Genomic DNA, 16213 nt, shown 5'->3' with positions numbered 1-16213 from the left:
GAAAGCCTTCTAGTTCCAGTTCTGCCAGTGACTGTTGTGAGAGCTTCTGTGAGCCTTGTCTTCTGGCTTCTTCAGGCCGGAAGGACCCACAGACGTCACCAAGGCCCAGAGAGTTTAAATGACTCTTCAGGGAGACCCAGTGGGCTGAGTTGGGGCAGGCCTGAAGCTTGCATCTCGATTGCCATCCGTGCAGTCAGCTTCTGGGCCTGCTACAGGGGGAACACTGTGCTAGGCGCTGAGGATAAACACATGAAGAGTCCACCCCCAGGACGCACGCTGTTTGCACCGACAGGTATTGACAGCCCAGCACACTAAGCTCCACCTTTGAGGCATAGACAGAGCCCCAGATGACGGTGATAACAACTACCATTGATCAAGCACTTTTGTGTGTGAGTGCAAGGCAGTATGTTAAATGCTTTAAGTGCTGTGTTCTTACTCACTCCTCACACTACCTCTGCGAAGTAAGAAAGTATAAATGTGAAGGATTGAAAGGTGAAAATGCAGGCAGGTCATGGAGGACTTTGCCTCTCAGACCACTTTTATGATGCACATTCGGTATGCAGAGCACAGAGCTAGGACCACGAAGTTCAAGGTAGAGTGCTTGCCCTCCAGGAGCTTGAAACCTTAACTCCGGAGAGGCCGAGTCAAGAGGACAGTGCCTGCCAGTAGCCCCCGTCTCCTCCGCCTACTTCTGCAGCAGTTGGAGTGGACCCAGAAGAGACCAGGGTAGTTGATGTATCACAGTTCTGGCCCCTCGATGCAAGTTTTTTTGTTTTTTCAAATTTAACATACTTTTCCATCCCTCTGTGGAAACTGATGCTTTCAATTTATAAACAATAGTAAGGTTGGCTCTGAATCCATTTATTCATTCAACAAATGTTTGTTGAGCTCTTATTTGGGTATTTAAGGCACTTATTTGGGTATTTAAGACCAAACATATTACTCTGTTTTTACAGTCATGATAATGGTCATGTTCCTTCTCTTAGTGAGGAATTATTGCTCAACTGTTAGAATTTTTCTGTTACCATGCCAGAATATCAGCTTCCAAGGATGTTGGAGATTGACTTGTAAATAGGATACCAACAGGATAAATAGGAAAAACTTTTAAAAAAAATCTTCAGAAAGGAGTTTCTTTTAAATTTTGATTTTGCTGTTACCATCACCTTTATCAGCAGAGAAAAAAGCATTTTGGCAAGGGGGCTCTCTCTCTGACTTGAAATGCTCTTCTCTTTTAGCTTGTAGGCCACACAAGACACTGAATCTTCAAAAGTAAAGCAATTTAAGAGATGCTTTAATTTACAAGGTTCAAAGTTAGAAGTAGCTCCAGTGATTGCCTCAAGTAACAGAAATCAGATTGTAAGCCTGGAATGCTACTTGTAATAAACTTAAGCTTCAAATGGAACAAATGAGATGTTGAGTGTGAGTGTGCTTTGCAAACTTCTAGGAGTTCTATAAATGTCACAGCAAATATTTATCGAGTACCTACTTTGAAATCAGAAGAAAAGGCAGGGCAGAAACCAGAGACAGGGAGACCAGTTAGAAGGGCACCAGAATCCACCAAGGAAAAGGCAGGGTGGAGGGAACTTGGGGAACGCCGGAAATGGATGATAGCAGTGAAATGGGAAAGGAACAGACGCAAAGGGAAAAACTGACCCAATCTGACATCTGAGTAGAGAAAAAACAGCTAAAGCTGACACTGAGATTTCCAGAGCAGTGGTACCCATGAAGACAACTTGGAGAAGGGTGAGCGACTACATTTTCGAGGGGCTGAGTTTGAAGTGTTGAAGTATGAAGTATGATGTCCCCTAGATGATCAGTGGTTTTGCACCCCAGAGGGAGGCCAGGGCTAGTTTAGAATCACTGATATAAAAAAAGTTAAGAGATGAGAGAACAAATTTTCCAGTGAAAAACTGTAGAGAGGCAAAGCTTGAGGATGGAGCCTTCTGAGAAAAGAAGGACGTTATGGAGGACCTAGCAAAAAGTCTGACAAGAGAGCAAAGAAGAATGGGAGAACAGGGCTCTGGAAGCCAGCACTAGAGGGTTTCCCAGAGGAGAGAGTGTGAAGTGTTAGGCTTCTGCTTAGTCGCTTCGGTCACGATTCCCAGGCAAGAGTACTAGAGTCAGTTGCCATGCCCTCCTCCAGGGATCTGCCCCACTCAGGGAGTGAACCCGGGTCTCCTGCATTGCAGCCAGATTCTTTACCACTTGGCCACCAGGGAAGCCCAGATGAACGAGACAGGGGATATGAGGCCCAAGACGGCCATTGGATTGACAAGTGCTAGATCCCTTATTTGTTGTTTTCCTTGGTAACATGCTATGACTTGCAGAATGGATATCAAGTGGTTTCATTTCCAAAAAAAAATGTGTTAGTTTGCACAAATCAAGAATCACTGCAAAAATTTTATCCTAGCAAGCCCCAAAACACACTTCTGATTACTAAAATTTCAAGATGTTAAATGTGGTTTTGACGGTTGTTGTCCTCTTTATTCTGTTGTCAACAGACGACCAAAGAATATCCGTTGATAGAAAGTTCTTAGAACTACATTGCTGTTGATGTAAAGGTTTCTAACAGTAATCAGGTTTGTATTTTGCCTTTTGCCACGTGACTGTTGTATGACAGGGGAAAGAGAGAGTGTGTGTGTGTGTGTGCACGCGCACGTGTGTGTATGTATTTCATGGGCATATGAGCTTAGTACAATGGAATGAGAAGGCTGGGGTCAGATAAATCTATTTCACAACCTAGCTGGGCCATTTTCCAGGGTTGTGACTTCAGAAAAGTTACTCTCTAAGCCTAACTTTTTCCATCCATAACTCAAATAGGATTGTTTTGGAGATTGAGTAATATATAACTTGGTCAGGATCCATGCCATAGTAGGCAATTAATAAATGCTAATTCCATTCCCCTTACAATTTTTTAGGTATATGTATTTTTGTCTAATATCTGTCTATACCTAAAGGCTTATTTTTATGACTTATTTTAGCATGTTCATCTAGTCATGGCACACGCATACCTTCCATGATAGCTAGTCTATCCTGTGAGAGTTCAAATGACCTGCAGTTTAGTATGGATAAGAATCTACCTGGGAAGGAGCTCCCTGGTGGTCCAGTGGTTAAGGCTTCACCTTCCAGTGCAGGTGGTGTGGGTTCGATCTGTGGTAGGAGAGATAAGTTCCCACACACCTCACGGCCAAAAAACCAGAACACGAAACAGAAGAAATATTGTAATACATACAATAAAGACTTTAAAAATGGTCCACATCAAAAAAAAATCTTTTTATAAAAGATTACACCTGAGAGATTGACTAAAATGTAGGTTCTCAGGTCCTTGGCACAGAGACTCAAATTCAGTAAATTTTGGGCAGACTCCTGAGAATGTTCATTTTAAGCAAGTACTGCAGTGATGAAGATTAGCAAATGCCAGATTTTAGGAAGCAGAGAAAGGAGATAAACCTGAGACTTGATAGGTTCATTTAAAATCCATAAAGACGTGCCTGTACTCAAAAGTTTTGTGTTATTCATGTTTACGAATTATTTTGTAATAAGATAAAGACACGTTGATCCCAGATAGTGAAGGAATGGTAGTCTTATCACACCCCACTGTTGCCATCTGCGGTGTAGCCACAGCAGTACTGGGTGACACAGCCCTCATATCAACTTCTTTTCCTGTGGAGTAAGTGGTAACACCCTGTTCCTATGCTCAGAGTTTGAAAAACCAGTGCAACTTTAAGTGTTGTTATCAATAACATATTTAATGGCAGTAACAGTGCACAAGCACACCATTAAAATAGTTTGATGCATCTGTCTATCTGACTCTGTCTTCTGGTTGACAAACATCCGTGTCATATTTCTTTTTTCTTCACATCTTGTAATCATATACTTTTTAGGCTAGTTCACATTGTTTCCAACCTCATTTTATAGGTGAGAGAATAATTTATCCTTTTTTTCTCCTCCTTGTCCCAGCTCTCTTTATTTATTCACAGGAAAGGATTGAGACATACATACATGTTTGGTGTTAAGATATTTATGGAGAATATAAAACATATTTGACTCGTGTTTATTAAATTGCACTTTACATTCCTTGTATGTAATTTAAAAATCAGGTGACTCAATGGGGATATGTTTATTAAAACTCTACTGATTCATTTTATAACTGTTGTTGGCATTCCACTGACAGTTCACTTTTTTGGGAACAGGATGCCAGTGTCCTGGAGCCTTGCTTAGAATCAGGGCTTCTATGTCGAAACCCATAGGCCCTGAGGGGAGAAGACTGAACTGAATTTCATGGAGTCCATCCTGCCCCTTACATGCATTATCTCGGCCATCTTACTCTAATCTCCAGATAACTGGTGTGGCAGAAATTGAGTCTGAGAGGTTCAGTCTGATGTTGTAAACATGAGTTTTTCACACTTTGGGCTCTTATCTGGCTCCAAAGTCCAGCCTTCTGTCTCCACACCCCACGTAGTTTCCCCAGTCACATACTGAGAGCGTGAAATAGCTCATCGTTCCTGATTGTGGTTTAGAGACCCTTGCCCCTGGTATTCCAGTAATCTCAGAATTTTTGACAAGAAGCGAATGGACAGTGGTAATGTGCAAACTTGAATTCATTCAACAAATATGAGCTTGGTGCTAGGTATCATCAGATCAGGACCCTACCCTCAGGGCCTCCCTATCTTTCTCACCTGTTCTTATCTACCATCCAAGTGCTGCTGCAGGCTTGTCTTTTAGACCGAAGATACCAGTGGATTGCTGCACTGATAAGGTCAAAGATTTGTTTGACCTCTTCCTATAGCTGTCATTAGACTTCCCTGGTGGCTCAGACTGTAAAGCATCTGCCTGTAATGCAGGAGACCTAGGTTCTATCCCTGGGTCAGGAAAATCATCTGGAAAAGGAAATGGCAACCCACTCCGGTAATCTTGCCTGGAAGATCCCATGGACGGAGGAGCCTGGCGAGCTACAGTCCATGGGGTCTCAAAGAGTCAGACACGACTGAGCGACTTTACTTTCACTTTCACTTTATAGCTGTCACTGTCCCTGTGTGGGGCTTTATGTTCCCAGAGTTGCTCTGTCACTTTGAAAGTTTAAAACAGTTCCTTAGGGGATTGCCCTGGGGCCCTAAGGAATTCTACAGGGGAAAGAGCCCAGAGCCCTGCAGTGGGGGGTTGAGGGGAGGTCAAAGAGCATCCTGTAAAAGATCGGACTGGAGACCTGGGACTGGCTCCCGTGACCCAGTGTGCAGCCTTGGGACGGAAAGGCACAGAACTGTGCTGGCTTGATTTCCTCACCTGTAACCTGAGAAAGTTTGGTTCAGTGATAGAAAAGGCTCCTTCCAGCAGTAATTCTACTTCCTCCCCAGCAGAAAAGCAGGTGTGCTAAAACAAGCAGATGGTAACTCCACGTCTGAGGTTGGCCAGAGATCCCAGTTGCGAAGCTCCCTCCCACTGTTCTCCAAGGTGTACTTGTACTGGCCAGACCTTGAGTCCTGCCTTTACCCCATACCCTTTTGAGGAAAGTGCATGGGTTTAAGGGTGGGAGAGATGTTCTGCTTTGGAGGAAATGAGGATTTTTTTCTACTGGCTGGGGAATCAGTCAACAGGTGACAAAATGGGAGGTAAGGAATCATGGTTTGAAACTTTATGGCTGGAAAGAACCTGAGGAAATAAGCTAGCCCAGCCTCTTCACATTCCAGATAAGGGAACGGAAGTGCAGGGAAGTCATAGGATTTGCTCAGGGTCACACCACTTGTGGCAGACGGGGAACAGAAGCTAGTGTCCCTTGCCTGTTTCAGTTTGCTACAGAAATGGGTAGGTCCTGTCGTAAGGTGGATTATCAGGAGAGCAGGAATGGGCAGTCAGCAAGCCAAGCCCAAGGAAGCATTGGCTCTCTCCAACTGTTCTGTTGACGAGAGCAGCCCGCCATGCCTGCTAGGCTTCTCACAAACGTCACCAGAAAGACACCACAATGCAAACTTCCTGTTCCATCGAAGCTCTTGGATTCTTGTCAATTAAGAGAGTCAAGAAAATTTTCCTTTTAAGCTCTAAGAGAGGCAGAAGGCTGTCTCCTATTTTTTAAAGCATTTTTTCCTCTCTTATTTAAGTGAAAATTTCTAAGGTCTCCAATAATTTAGTTTTGAGAGGAACGAAGCATTTTCTCGAGTATAAAGAGGAAGACCCAGCTCGCACAGCCCATGTTGCTGGTCACACCTGTGCACGTGGTCCTCGTTGCCCTGTGGTCCTGAGGAATCCAGTGGCTGTTCAAGTGCTAAAAGAGCATCCTGGGGGTCTTTCGGCCACCCCCTGAAGGCTGGCTTTGTGCCAGGTGAGATAGATACAAGCTGCCACTTCCTGCTTTGTGCATGGGATATTGTTTCTAGGTCCCGTTCTGTTTGTGTTATTTTTCTTGTTTGTGTGTTAGAACACTTGTGATTATTTGCAGAGTTGATTATCACTAGATAATAAGACCAGCGATTCAGTAAAAACAGAGCTGAATTTATTATCTCGCCAGGCAGAAGACAGCGGCATTCAGAATCCATCTCCCCAAACACATAAGCATTTTCACGCAGGCATGGCCATTTCTGATTAGCTCTAATGGAACGCCAATTCACTTCTAGACCAAAGGGAAGAGTTTTTTGGTCTCAGAATCTACTCAGCATTCTGGTCTGTCCCTGTGTAGACTGTCTATTCTGGTCCTATAGTCCTTGACCCAAACTCGGAGAGCAGGTGTGCCAAGGTCTCGGGTGGTCCTTGATACTCGCAGGGGAGGCCATGGCCAGTCTCACTGCATCTCGGGTCCCTGCTGCAAATTTCCTTCTGTTGCCTGTTCCACCCTTTCCCTCAGACTAATGCATGTTCCATCTTTGCTTTAAAACGGGAAGGGGTGGGAGGACCACTTTGAGGAAGCCGAAGGCACAGGGATAGACGGAAAAAGCGATGACGTGGCAGTGAAATGAAGCCCCAAATGGGGTTTTACTCAGACATTAGAGAACTGGCCCACCCCGGGTGCTGTGCTAAATCGGGTTTGAAAAAAAAAAAGCCTGACCTTTAAGATTTTTTCCTGTCAAGGTCTAGCAATTCTGGAGTTTGCTTTAGCCAGTCTGCCCTGCAAGTTGACTTTTTTTGCACAGAAGCATTGTAAATTACCTGGGAGAACATTTTGTTTTTTCCCTGTAAATGAATATACACTGTGAAGTGAGTTCTGACCTTGTTTGGTTGTTTATTTAAGTCTGAATATTCATTTTTGTTTTTTGACAAGTTTCAGGAAATCACTCAAGAGCTTTGTACCATGTTTGAATGATCTATTTTAAGACTTTCTTTTCTATTGAATGATTGGCATGTCTGATAAGGAGACTGCGCGTCCCTATTTTAGGAAATACTTTTCGAGGTCCTTAACTTCTCTTTTTCATGTATGAAGCTTAAACGGGAATCTTACCTCCAATCCTAGCAGCTCCCTTACACTAAAAATGACCTGTTCCCCGCCCCCCACATGAGGTTCTCTGGCTCAGGGAGAAAAATAAAAGTCGGGTGATTAGTCATTGTGGCGTTCAGCAAACAAACACTTTGGAGGCCATGATTTATGTCGCTGGCGGGGCAAAACAAACCAGGTTATATCTGTCTCTAGCACTGACTGTTGTGAAAGGTAAGTGCCCTGTGTTTCCAGAAGGTCCCCTGAGTGCCCCTGGTTGTTGCGTTCAGGTTTCTGAAACCCGGTGGCCATTTTCTGTGAGTTTGAATCCCTGTGCTAAACCCCTCCCCCGAGGAGTCCATGAGCATTTGTTTTCTAAAATGAAAGCACAGGCAGAGACTCGAGCTGTTCTACAGAACAGCCTATTTTTAGATTTTTTTTTTCTTAATCAGTGTATTTAAAGCATAATTTTTCTAAACAGTCTATTGTGGGCTAATATCTACACTGAGTTAAGGTTTGTCTGGGGAATTTTACTTTTTTTTTTTCTTTAATTCAGGCAACATATTTATTGACGTAATTGTTCCCTGTTCCCTTTGCCCCCTGATCATTTCATTCTAAAACAGGTGAGTAGGGGGAACTGTTTGGATACCTACTGCCAGAAACCTTCATTCAGTTTTGATCAGATTTATTTTGTGGGTAAACTTGGCAGAAGCAAACAGGAGTTTAGTTCCTTTACTACTCTGCCCTCCCCCCGCCCCACAGTTTTTCCCAGTCGGTTTCTTTTGTCTGAACCATTGTGCATCCATGTGTGTGTCTGGCCAGAGTTTTGGTAACATTTGTGCAGTACAGAAAAGCTTCTGGGCCTCTGGTCATGTGTCAGCCCAGCTGGTGGGCTTGTTGGACGGTCCCTCCAGTCTCCCGCACCTCCTGAACCGCAGGGCGAGGTGACAGTTCCACAAAGTGTGTGTCATGCCTGGCCTCTTTCCAGAGATCGCGGTATTGCCAGTGGTGGCTTCAAACTGGGAAAACGGGAGGTGGAGAGAAATGATGGAAAACAACTGAGGGGAGAGATTGTGGAAAACAAAAGAGAAGGAATGTGTGTGCAAGGAAAGTATCTACGTGGACTCAAATAAATAGCTGACAGCCCAGGGCCGTAAAAATCATCTCCGTACATTGGCATTTTGGATGGATCCAGGTGAGGATCTGCTGGGAACACAGGTTTGTCTGTTGACGGTGGAGAGGAAGTATGGCAGAGTGGGGCAAGAGCATCAGGAGCTGTTCTCCAGGAGGTTCCCACCTGCCCCTGCCCCCCGCCCACAGTATGACAAATGCTTAGCTTGGTCTCCAGACCAAGGGATTCGCTCTGCGCCAGCACCCCCAAAGTCTCTAGACCAGGTACGGTTGCTTCCTTGAAGAGATCTCTGTTGTTTCACTTAGAACTTCTCTGAGATTCCCCAAGGACACTTGTGATCTTGCTGGTTTAGGCTTTATTGTGTTGACCCTTTTGCTTGACATCCAGGCTGTGCTTCTGTGATCTAGTTTCTAGAATTGTTATTGTCTGGGTAATGCAGTGAAGGAGCATGATATCAATTCAAAATGCCCTTATCCGGTAAGGAGCTGTGCATCCTCTGTAGTTACTGCTTCCCTTGTTACATCACCTGCTAATGATGAATATGGAAACCTCTTTTCCTAGATTTATTTTTTTAGTTAAAAAATTTTTTTTGGCCCTGCTGCATGGGATGCAGGATCTTTGTTTCCCAACAGAGGATCAAACCTGCACCCCGTGCAGTGGAAGCGGCATCTTAGCCACTGGACCTCCAGGGAAGCCCCTGGAACCCTCTCTAAAAATGGATGCCTCTGAGAGTGTGAGTCTGATTGTGTGGAGGTCTGATGAGGAGTTATCATCCCTTTCTCAGAGTTTGAGCAGACCGTATCATTAAAATGACTTTAGGGAATGCCCTGGTGGTCCAGTGGTTATTATTCCGTGCTTTCACTGCTGGAACCAAGGTTCAATCCCTGGTCAGGGAACTAAGAGCCTGCAAGCTTTGCAGTACAACCAAAAATAAACAAATAAAAATTTAAAAATAAAACAGTTTGAATCAAAGTGGAGAATTTGATATCTACCCTTTTTGTCTCCCAGGACTCATACAGTAGGAAATTTTCCACATGGGAGTGAACAGACTGGAGGGAATGTGAAGTAATATTATGTGACCCAAAGATATTCCATGTTAGGGCTTCTGACCCCCTCTTCTTCATTAAAATGGAGTACTTCTGTAATTTTGAAAGCTTGAATACTGGTATCTCACCATTTAAATTTTAGGAGGCCTGTGAATCACTGTAGGAATCACCGGTACTTTAAGGCCTAAGTGATCTATCTCTATGTCATTGTAGATTAGGGTCTAAAATGCTGATATATACAGGGACAGGAAGGTGATATGAATGTTCAATGTAGGCTGGATTTAAGAAGATAGAAAGGGTAGATCATGGCAAACTGGAGGACATGAAAACTTCTAAAATACCGTAGGGCTGAATGAGCCAGGTCCGCAGGCCTACTCAGCCTCTGGACTGCTGCTCTGCTCGGCAGCTGTAGAGCTTCGCCATCTGACTCAATCCACCAGGCTGGATTTCCTCAGTGGCAACCTGCCCAGCCTTTTCCTGCAGAGCGTTGGGCTTGGAGCTCTCCAAGGCCCAGCCCAAGAAAAATTCGTGGCCATCGAGCCTTCTCCATGTCACAGCAAAGAAAGGAGCTACTTTGGCTGTGAAGTGTGTCCATCTCATATGGGCAGTGATTCGTCAGGAGAACACAGCTTTTGTGTCCAAGGATATCTGGAGGGGCATCAGACAAAGCAGCCTTGATTAAGCTGCTCTGTGCTCAGAGTGCCCATTTCAGGATGCAACAGGAAGAACCCACCAAAGGAAGCCCCATCTTATCTGGCCACGTCACTCCCAAGGCAGCTAAATGCCAAGGCTGATCTGGATGGTCTTGGGCAATGGGGTGAAAACGGGACAGCGGGCATATCTTGATAAACTTGGTCTGTGTTATTGACCTCCTTGGCCCAAGAATGCTTTCTGAAATATGAGGCAGTTAGCTACTTCCTAACTCATCCTAGGCTGGGACAATGTGAGAATTGTCCTCCCTTTCTCTGTTGACACTCTATTGACCTTCCGAACATCCTGGAATTTATAATGCCTTCCCTTTTTTCTAAACATCTTTTAATCACTCTCCTTTTCATCAGCTCTCTTGGCGCTAAGTGAGTCATAATGTCTGCAAACACTCAGCACAGGGCCTGGCACGTAGAAAGTGCTCAGTAAATATTAGCTTTTATCGTCATTGGCACCATCATCATCACCACGATAACTATTGTCGTTTCCCCAGCAGATACGGAAACTTGGTTTCCTTTTGGTTGTGTACCTCCACACAGCCTCTTTGGGACAGTCTCTGGGTGGAGGCTGTGGAGAGGTGTGCCTTTCACATTACACTGTAGGCTTGTATGATGGGGTGGTTTTGACCACGCTGGGAATCTGATCCTGAAGGCTTTGTCCCCTGGCTGCAACTTTAACTTCAGCCAAGTACCGGACTCCTTACTCACACACCCCCACCACTCGCCATTGACCCTTTGGCCATGCAAACCCTTTTGCCAAGCAGGGGAATTCCTTGTTAGAGGATAGACCACTTTTGTGCATCAAGGAGCCCACCAAATAGTAATAATGTAGAACTTTGAAGGTAGAGCATGTGTAGATATAAAAATGAGGTCAGTCCATGAAGATTTTGGGGCACTGGTAGGTGATGAGAAGTGGGGTATAACCGAACCTTCTTCAGAGTTGGTGACTGAAGAATATCGCCCGCTCCTTGGAAACACTTTAAAAAAAAATTTTTTTTGATGTGCACTGTTTTTTAAAGTCTTTATTAAATTTGTTACATTATTGCTTCTGTGGATTTTTTTTTAATGTTTTTTTGGGTTTTGGGCCACAAAGCATATGGGATCTTAGCTCCCCAACCAAGGATCAAACCTGTACCCCCTGACTGCCAGGGAAATCCCTCCTAGGAAATATTTCAGAAAATGGAAATAACTGATGCCATGCTCCCATGGTGACTTATTGTTTGGACTGGAAGTTACTAAGGTGGTGAGGAGAAAATGGCCACAGCATCTTAGAGATGAAATCCTAGCTTCATATCAAATTCACTTAGTTTAGAAAGCAAATTAATAAAAGCCTTTTCAGCCCTTCAAAGCTCTCACCTCTATTTTGAGGGTAACGTGGTCTAGTATTTTATCAATCGGTAATTGTGGTGCTTTTTTCTGTTTTCTAAAGTACTTTCAGATGGAGTCCTGGATACTTAGTGGCCTGGGATCCCTAGGGCTGCACGAGACTTAGAAGTGGATCTGTGTACTTAGCAGATGACTCTCTCTCAGTTGAGAGAGAGAGTGTTTTCTTTTTCCCACCTCTTCCTGCCACTGTTGGAGAACTTAGCTTGGAGTTCTGGACTCCAGTCCCCTCCCCCATCCACCCAGTCGAGTTATTGTCATGGTGTCTAGTAGCCCGCCAAAGATGTTTCTACATCCCCAAAGCTGTGAATGTGACATTTGGGGGAAAAAGGGGGTCTTCACAGATGTAAATGTTTAAGGATCTTGAGATGAATTCATCCTGGATTATCAGGTGGACCCTGAATCCAATGGCAGGTGTCCTTATAAGAGACACACAGAAGAGAGAAGCAGAAAGAGGGGAGGGCCATGTGAACATGAAGGCAGAGATTGGAGTTATGCAGCCACAGGCCAAGGGCCCGTAGAACCATCACAAGCTGGAAGAGGCAGGAAGGATTCTCCCCCTGGGGGCTTCAGAGAGGGCATGGCCCTGCCTGTGTCTTGGTTTTGGACCTCTGGCCTCCATTAGCTGTGAGAGAATAAATCTCTGTTGTTTTACGTCACCAAGTTTGTGGTAGTTTGTTATGGCAATGTTAGCAAACTGATACAGTGTCCAGCCTAACCTTGATTCAGAAGTGCCTGGGAACTTGGGAAAAATCAGTTTCTGGGGTCTTACCCCCTGGCTGTTGTGATTCAGTCTAGGGTAGCACCAAGAAACTAAATTTTTAGTAAGAACCTCCAGGTGATTCTGATACATCCAATCACCTCTCAGTATTGGTATTGGTCAAGTTCCTTCTTCTGCCCTATTTCTTTTTCATCCGCTTTCCTTGGGCAGCATCCATGCTCTTGTGTGCAGCCAGCTTGTGTGTCAGTGCGATGCATGGCTGCATCCTCAGCCCAGCTTCCTCGTAGCATCAAAGTCCATCGTGGATCAAAGTCCACTGTGGAGGCGTCCTGCTTGAGGGTGCCAGCTGCGTCTCCCACCAGGCTCCTCAGAGGCCACACTGACTTAATTCTTCTTCTGCCAGACCAGCCCTCTGGTCTTGTTCCCCCTTTCTCTCTCCTCGAGTTTATAACTAGTTGATTCTTCCATTCAAATAGCTTTTACTTATTTCTCTCTTTGTCATCCCCAGCTGTCTCCTTGCCTTCTTTCCGGCCCCCTCCAGACATCCTTCTCATCAAACTGCTCCCAGAATGACCTGTCTGCATATTTGTCTAAATGATTCTGCTTCAGATCTTTTAAAGTACTCACCATTGTCCTGGGTGCACATTAGAATCACCTGGAGAGTTTTTTCTTTTTACTCAAGACCAAACAAATTAGAATCTCGAGATGGAGCCTGAGTGTTCATGTTCTCGAGTTCTCATAGGTGATTCAAGTATGCAGGTAAGGTTTCTCTACCAGGCTAGAGGATCAAGGTCCCTGCCAGTGTCTCCATCTCCATCTCCCATCCGGCCCTGCCCAACGTCTGTGCAGCAGACATCCCACCTCTTTGTGTGTTTAGTCACTAAGTCAGGTCTGACTCTCTGCAACCCCACAGACTGTAGCCCACCAGGTTCCTCTGGCCATGGGATTTCCCAGGCAAGAATACTGGAGTGGGTTGCCATGCCCTTCTCCAGGGGATCTTTCCAGTCCAGGGATCCAACCCTTGTCTCTTGCGTCTCCTGCATTGGAGATTCATTAACACTGAGCCATGTGGGAAGCCCCACCTCTTTGCCAGTCTCCAAATGCGTCATTCTGTTTCCTGCTCCTTTGCCTTTGCCTGACCTCTTATTAGAATAGAATGCCTTTTTCCTTCTTAGATCCCAGAGAAATTCTCCCTGTCTCTCAAGACTTGGTTCCACCTCATTCTCCCTGACTATTCTTCCCCAAACTCAGTGTAAGGCTGCCTCCTTCAAAGCCCTGGGCGTGCTCATTAGAGCACTTCCGTCATCACAGAGGAGCTGTTTGTCTGCATGTCTGTGTCCTCCATTGGACTGTGGGCTCCAGGAGCTTTCTGAAAAGAAATAAAGGATTAAATAAGGCCAAGGGACGAAATCATTTTTCTGCTTCTCTGAATCATGGTATCCATACTGCCTTATAGTACATCAGGCACTTTTTAGAAAACAAAAGTCTACTTAAGGGACTTCCCTGGTGGTCCAGTGGCTCAAACTCCACACTCCCAAAGCAGGGGGCCCAAGTTTGATCCCTAGTAAGGAAACTAGATCCCACATTCCGCAACTGAGAGTTCGCATGCCACAACTGAAATGATCCTGTGTGCCACAATAAAGAATGAAGATCCTTAGTGCATAGTCCCGGTGCAGCCAAATAAATAAATATTTTTAAAAAACTCTACTTGGTTTTAGTGAATGTAATGAAGTTGTAGCAGTAGAAGCAGTAGTATATAATACCATTAAGTGACCACCTAGTTAAAAGCTAGTCAAATCTAGTCGAAGCTATGGTTTTTCCATTAGTCATGTATGGATCTGAGAGTTGGACCATAGAGAAGGACGAGTGCCAAAGAATTGGTGCTTATGAACTGTGGTGTTGGAGAAGACTCTTGGACTGCAAGGAGATCAAACCAGTCAATCCTAAAGGAAATTAGTCCTGAATATTTTTTTGGAAGGACGATGCTGAAGCTGAAACTTCAATATTTTGGCCACCTGGTGTGAAGAACTGACTCATTGGAAAAGACCCTGGTGTTGGGAAAGGTCAAAGGCAGGAGGAGAAGGGGATGACAGAGAATGAGATGGTTGGATGGCATCACCGACTCAATGGACATGAGTTTGAGTAAGCTCTTGGAGTTGGTGATGGACAGGGAAGCCTGGCATGCTGCAGACCATGGGGTCGCAAAGAGTCAGACACGACTGAGTGACTGAACTGAACTGAAGGGAACACCTACTAGCTGAGGTCTCTGTAATCATGCCTCATTTAACTATCATGATCATCATCTCAGGCATCATTCCCATTTTACAGAATGAATTAAATAAAGCACTGTGTGGTCAAGTCATGCAGAATGGCAGAGAATATGAAGTAAAATGCATAAATGATCAGCTAGTCAGCAGTATGTCTGTGGTATATAGGCTGAACAGGAAAACCCCATTTTATTGGTAAAAATAGCTGATGATGTGTAGTTTTTTGAGTGGCAAGTACACATTTGACATTGACTTTGGCCGACAAAGATACACAGCTACTAAACATACCAATCAGAAGATGAGATAGTGGTTTATATTTACTAAAACTTAGAATCACATAAATACAGTCTTCCTTTTAAGTATGCTAGAAAGAATTTGATCCAGAGTCACACGATCAGGGTTGAAAAACTCAACCTGGTCAACTTAAAGCCATGTGGTGTTTGGATTTTGGTTTAATTTTTCTGAGCTTTAACATCTTCATCTTTGAAATGGAAATATTATTTCACAGTCCACAGGGGTGTTGTGAGAAAGGAGATCAGATGTTGTGTGCGGAAGTGCTTTGTAGACGTCGTCGTTGTTTGGTCACTAAGTCATGTCCGACTCTTTGCGACCCTATAGACTGTAGCCCCGCCAGACTCCTCTGTTCATGGGATTTCCTAGGGAAGAGTACTGGAGTCGGTTGCCATTTCCTTCTCCAGGGGATCTTCCCGACCCAGGGATACAACTCATGTCTCCTGCCTGGCAGGCAGATTCTTTACCATTGAGCCACCAGGGAAGCCTGCTTTATAAATGGTAGAGAGCTAAACAGGAGTAAGGTGAGGTGTTCTTTCTTTTTGTTCTGCCTTTGTTGAACAAGAAAGTTTCCAGAAGGTTGGTGTTTGGAAAGCCGCAGGATGGGGAAGGCAGTGTTTTTCCGGGTGAGCAGATACGGGCACTGGAATGATTATAGGCTGGCTGTATTCTCCAGAGCAGCAGGATCCGAGGATACTGGGATGGGAGCCCCTGAAAAACAAGTGGCCTGAGCTAGTTAGGATGAGGGAAAGAGAAGAATGTTTGGAGAATTAGTATTCCTGTGCTTGTTGATACAGTGGAGCTGCTGCTGCTGCTGCTAAGTCACTTCAGTCGTGTCCGACTCTGTGCGACCCCATAGACAGCAGCCCATCAGGCTCCCCCATCCCTGGGATTCTCCAGGCAAGAACACTGGAGTGGGTTGCCATTTCCTTCTCCAGTGCATGAAAGTGGAAAGGGAAAGTGAAATCACTCAGTCGTGTCCGACTCTTTTCGACCCCATGGACTGCAGCCTACCAGACTCCTCCATCCATGGAATTTTCCAGGCAAGAGTACTGGAGTGGGTTGCCTTCTCCAGCAATGGAGCTGGGAGAATGCCTGCAACCAAGGACCAGCCCAGGAACCACAGATCAGCTCCAGGGCCTTGCCATCTTGTTCTTTAGCTCATAGTCTATTCCCAACAACTTTACCCCCCAGCAACTCTGAAGTTTTGAGGTCTCAGGGTAAAAGTTCACTTACCCTGAGGTCCCAGTGTCTTCATCCAAACATATTA

General features: G+C 44.9%; 1 protein-coding gene across 16 annotated transcripts in view; it reads left to right on the top strand.

Moving 5' to 3' along the window:
- ZBTB38 (zinc finger and BTB domain containing 38) overlaps positions 1 to 16213 on the top strand; it is an 83960-nt gene that overhangs the window by 40137 nt on the left and 27610 nt on the right. Inside the window, exon 8 of one of the 16 annotated variants that reach the window (XR_009736994.1) lies at positions 1236 to 1406. The exons of 13 other annotated variants lie outside the window; for them this stretch is intronic. The gene's annotated coding sequence lies outside the window, so the exon portion shown is untranslated. 2 more of the 16 variants (XM_061420061.1, XM_061420096.1) reach the window with 2 other exon arrangements.

The sequence above is a fragment of the Bos javanicus genome, chromosome 1, assembly GCF_032452875.1.
Source record: "Bos javanicus breed banteng chromosome 1, ARS-OSU_banteng_1.0, whole genome shotgun sequence".
Taxonomy (NCBI): domain Eukaryota; kingdom Metazoa; phylum Chordata; class Mammalia; order Artiodactyla; family Bovidae; genus Bos; species Bos javanicus.
The sequence above is the reverse complement of the archived record's forward strand: the minus strand, read 5'-3'. Positions and strand labels throughout refer to the sequence as shown.